Genomic DNA, 5,948 nt, shown 5'->3' on the forward strand with positions numbered 1-5,948 from the left:
GGCAGAACCACAAAGAGGCTAGCACGTAGGGGGTTGGCAAGCAAAGCGAGCAGGGGGCAAAGCCCCCTAGTATATATATATATATATATATATATATATATATATATATATATATATATACAGTGGTGTGAAAAACTATTTGCCCCCTTCCTGATTTCTTATTCTTTTGCATGTTTGTCACACAAAATGTTTCTGATCATCAAACACATTTAACCATTAGTCAAATATAACACAAGTAAACACAAAATGCAGTTTGTAAATGGTGGTTTTTATTATTTAGGGAGAAAAAAAAATCCAAAACTACATGGCCCTGTGTGAAAAAGTAACTGCCCCCTGAACCTAATAACTGGGTGGGCCACCCTTAGCAGCAATAACTGCAATCAAGCGTTTGCGATAACTTGCAATGAGTCTTTTACAGCGCTCTGGAGGAATTTTGGCCCACTCATCTTTGCAAAATTGTTGTAATTCAGCTTTATTTGAGGGTTTTCTAGCATGAACCGCCTTTTTAAGGTCATGCCATAGCATCTCAATTGGATTCAGGTCAGGACTTTGACTAGGCCACTCCAAAGTCTTCATTTTGTTTTTCTTCAGCCATTCAGAGGTGGATTTGCTGGTGTGTTTTGGGTCATTGTCCTGTTGCGGCACCCAAGATTGCTTCAGCTTGAGTTGACGAACAGATGGCCGGACATTCTCCTTCAGGATTTTTTGGTAGACAGTAGAATTCATGGTTCCATCTATCACAGCAAGCCTTCCAGGTCCTGAAGCAGCAAAACAACCCCAGACCATCACACTACCACCACCATATTTTACTGTTGGTATGATGTTCTTTTTCTGAAATGCTGTGTTCCTTTTACGCCAGATGTAACGGGACATTTGTCTTCCAAAAAGTTCAACTTTTGTCTCATCAGTCCACAAGGTATTTTCCCAAAAGTCTTGGCAATCATTGAGATGTTTCTTAGCAAAATTGAGACGAGCCCTAATGTTCTTTTTGCTTAACAGTGGTTTGCGTCTTGGAAATCTGCCATGCAGGCCGTTTTTTCCCAGTCTCTTTCTTATGGTGGAGTCGTGAACACTGACCTTAATTGAGGCAAGTGAGGCCTGCAGTTCTTTAGACGTTGTCCTGGGGTCTTTTGTGACCTCTTGGGGTAATTTTGGTTGGCCGGCCACTCCTGGGAAGGTTCACCACTGTTCCATGTTTTTGCCATTTGTGGATAATGGCTCTCACTGTGGTTCGCTGGAGTCCCAAAGCTTTAGAAATGGCTTTATAACCTTTACCAGACTGATAGATCTCAATTACTTCTGTTCTCATTTGTTCCTGAATTTCTTTGGATCTTGGCATGATGTCTAGCTTTTGAGGTGCTTTTGGTCTACTTCTCTGTGTCAGGCAGCTCCTATTTAAGTGATTTCTTGATTGAAACAGGTGTGGCAGTAATCAGGCCTGGGGGTGGCTACGGAAATTGAACTCAGGTGTGATACACCACAGTTAGGTTATTTTTTAACAAGGGGGCAATTACTTTTTCACACAGGGCCATGTAGGTTTGGATTTTTTTTCTCCCTAAATAATAAAAACCATCATTTAAAAACTGCATTTTGTGTTTACTTGTGTTATATTTGACTAATGGTTAAATGTGTTTGATGATCAGAAACATTTTGTGTGACAAACATGCAAAAGAATAAGAAATCAGGAAGGGGGCAAATAGTTTTTCACACCACTGTATATATATATATATATATATATATATATATATATATGCCCACACAGTATATATGGAGCTGTAATAGAATAAATTATTAAACACAAAGAAAGGGGCTGAATCTAACCGAAAGGTTAACTAAATGTAACTTACAGCTTTAGCACTTGAGGTCTTTGCCTTGTCTTTGAGAATCTACCAGTGTCACCTTCCAATGTTAGAATGAGGTAAATGAATAACAAACACCCCTCCAGAAAGTGTTGATAAACTGATGGGAAAACCCATATACCCCTCCCATGAAGTGGTGCTAAGATCAATAGGACAATCCACAAACACCCCTCTTAACAAAGTGCCGTTCAGAGCAAAGGGAGAGCTGACACGAGTCAGAAGTTGCTGGTGCAAAAGGATTGCAAGAGGAGACCAAGTTCTGCATATTGAGAGTCAGATGATGTGATGTATCAGATGCACAAATAAAGAATTGTTCTGCATTTTCATCAGGTCTTTGTGTAACTGCCTTCTTTGAAGATGGAGAAAAGTTTTTTCCACAACAGCGGCTATGATAATAGCATTAGTTGTTTGACTTTTTTGAGTCCTTATACCATATAGAATTCATTTCTTAGTGTATTGAGACGGTTTCATTGAATTTGACAGAGTTTACTTTTTATTTTGCTTGTTTATTTATGAAACACACTGTTAAGCATCACAAGACCATTTCCTGTCACTGTGGCGGCAGTGCCATGATGCGCTATCCCTTGATGGATAAACTCTATTAAAAACTCTGCCACAGTTAGTTTAAAATTCAAGTAGCCCAAGCCATAAGAACTCTTCTGGTTTTTGAACTCTGCTATTGATTTCAATTCTTGGTTATCCATCTTGCTTGGTTTGCCTTATCTGTTTATGTCTTTCTGGTTATGTCCTTGGTGTCTTCCTCACTATGGCTCAGTTTCCCTTTTCATCTCCTGGTTAATTTCTCTCTCATAACCATCCCTGGAGAATCTGTCCCACAACAGTGGTGTGCCTTCTTTTAGGAGCACAACAGAATCTTTATGTAATGAATGATAGATAGAAGACAGATGATTATAAATCGAGAGTTTTTACTTGAAGACCGTCTGCTGTTTTAAGGAGGGATGTGCTCCCACAGACACATAGAAGAAAGGCCCTGTTGACAACCCTGTCTCTGCTTCCCCTGGCCTGCCAGACAAACACGCTCGGCTCCTGCCTGACTTTGTAATAGTATTTCGGGAAGTGCTATCTACTCTGCAAATGAACTACAGAGCTGCAGTGTGACACTCTAGAAGTCAGCCTGTCCTATTTTCTGGACACGTCCAATGCAGCAGCCCATAAAGTCAAACTGCCTTTGGATTTCAGGCCTGAGTGCAGGTTTGTGAAACGCTTAGTATGCAGGCCACAATAAGCAGAGGATGAACAAGTCATTCAGGGGGCACTCACCTTCTTAAATGGACTGTTGCGCTCGTCTCTCCTGAAGCGTTTAATGATTGAGATGTTTGCTACATAAATTAAAGCCTCAGGTTATCGTTATCTCCATTTGCAGATCAGTTTTCAATCCAGCATGCCACTGTGGGCACACTTTGCGACGCTTATATTGCTGTCTGCACGTGGTGTCACCGGGTCTAATCGCTGCCTACACTTGCAATCCCATGAGTGCTACCCGCTCCTTATTTCAGGACATTGCTCTGGGGCACCTGCAGGTCGCTGCTAAGATGAATTCATGCTTTTCATTTATCACTTGTTCAACAGCTGCGTGCGACTTAAGTGCAGGGCGCAATCTCCTCAGTGCCTCGAGAAGAAGCTGAAGTCAGCAAAATGTCAGCTGGAAAAGTAATTAATTACAGGCACGGGGCAGCAGCTGCTGGAAATCAACATGCAGTTCTTGATAATGGATGGGTCTGAACTGAACCTACCATGAAAGCTGCCTTAAATCCTAACAGCCAGCCATTATCCAACCCGCTATATCCTAACTACAGGGTCACGGGGGTCTGCAGGAGCCAATCCCAGCCAACACAGGGCGCAAGGCAGGAAACAAACCCTGGGCAGGGTGCCAGCCCACCGCAGTAAATCCTAACACTTACATTCAACACGATATTAAGGAGCACGAAGGTGTAATGAGTAGCGCTGCTGCCCCACAGGTTCTCCCTGTAGATGGAACAAAAAAACAGAAATAAAACTTTAAATTGGGACCCACCAAAAACACTGCAGTGAAATGACTTCTCGTATCGGTGGCCAATTCTGCTGTAACGACAGATACACTACAGATCGTGACGACAGCACAGTCGCTTCACAGGGGGGTCATTTGGGGTACCCGGCCTCAGCCAAGTCTCATTTAGTAGGTCACAAAGCAGGCAAGCAGTCATTAGAAGCCACTGCAGACGGCTAACCGCAGGAGACGGGCGAGCAGGCACCACCACAGGCTTTGACCCTGGCCGCAGAGCTTAAGGCGGCACACTGTGTCATTTTAAAATTAGATTTCCATTTATCTTACATTTTAGCCCTGCACAACAGCATTTGAGGACAATAGTTGCAACTCTGAGCATGGTTTTGCAGTTTGGTGCCATGTATGGTGACCCGGACTCCATTCTCAGTTTGAGGTTTTTTTCGGTTTCTATCAAGTGGGTGTAAATGGACTGCTTAACTTGCATTTCTTTGCCATTGTGTGTATAGAGTTTCACAAACTACTCACATCTCGACAGATGGCTGCGTGCCTCCTCTAAAGGGTTGTGGGGTGGTCTCCATAGATATGTCACCTCAAAAAGGTGGAAAATGAATGGACAGATGGATGAACCACAGGTAGACTTCGTCTTGTTTCATTTCAGCTGCTGTTGCTGACGGTAGTGGGCACTATGACCACCTCGAGACACCAGTCACCCTTTGGATCGTCGAACTGAATAGGAATTTACAAAGAAAGCAGCATGGTGGTCTCATACAGGCGCTTCAAATCCAGAATGACAGAGGGGTGCCAAACCATGAGTGGCACGAGGATGGGCTTAAAAGTCCCAAACACCGAAGGAGCAGCCTGACACAGGACTGGCTCAACAGTTCAATCCGGCATCTTTAGTCGGCAGTCAGAGCTCGTTTCAGTTCAAGTACTCAGAGGGGGAAAAAGCACCAAAAAAAAAGACAAAGACACGAGAGATTTATTTTAGCGGTTTTATTGAAAAAGGTATCACTTAAAAAAAGTCATCAGTTCAAAAGAACAAGCTTTTATATACAGCTTCTGTGCTGTAAGAGACACACTCTACTGTCAAAAACACAGGACAGCCTTGAAGACACACTTTCAATGTTGGATCAATGCTACATTGGCGCTGGGTCTCGATTCATAGTCACAGAGAAGGTGTGCCATTCAACATTTCACCGAAACCGAGGAATTTTCCAAAGGCCGCGACACAATCACGAAGAAACAAGCGAGTGCTCTGTGCCGTTTAAGTTGTCTCTATACAGCGTGGAGATGCTGTGCACGTGTGTGTCGAAGTACTGCACACGGCCGCTCACGTTCAATGGTTTAGATGCATGTTGTTGGCCTGTTATTCAGACTGGAATGTTCTACACACACATTTAGAAGCCCTTACAGTAGCGATTTCAAACAGGATGCACTTCTTTTGACTTTCAACTATTTTTTCATAGAAAAGTAGAATCACTTCCTTCACAAAGGCAAAGAGAACAGTAAGTGAAAACCAATATTAAACATTTCTTTCTTCAAAATGCGGCTCACACAATACCACAAACACAAGTGGCTTTAAAAAAATTTTTTTTTTTTTTTACTTTTGCTTAAATTGAATGATCGGTCTCTAAGTGCAGTTCTGTTGGTCAAAGGATTTTACTGGGAATGGAAAAACAGGATATTGAATAATAAAACAAGGATTAATAAATATGTACTCTTGCTTCATCAGTCAGGGCAAGTATCAAACACTGTTTAATTAATAAAAATAAAAAACAGGAAAGTCAGGGACCTAAAGAGGAAAACAATTTTTATAAATTAAGCTCCAGTGCATTGAGACCACATAACGTCTCTGAGTATCTCTTATTAAGTCCAGAAGGTACTTACAGAACCAAGCTGTGCAGAGCATACTGGGCAGGGCAGACCGAAGTGTTTCGAACGTGAAGGACATCGCAGTGTCACGAGAAGGAGGCACCCGCTTGGTGTGTGTGTGTGTGGGCAGGCAGCTGGATAATGGGGGATACAAATCAGTACAGAGAAGTACCGCAATAGTTTTCAGCACAAAATGTCACTGATGCACTGAG

The sequence above is a fragment of the Erpetoichthys calabaricus genome, chromosome 16 (assembly GCF_900747795.2).
Source record: "Erpetoichthys calabaricus chromosome 16, fErpCal1.3, whole genome shotgun sequence".
NCBI lineage: Eukaryota > Metazoa > Chordata > Cladistia > Polypteriformes > Polypteridae > Erpetoichthys > Erpetoichthys calabaricus.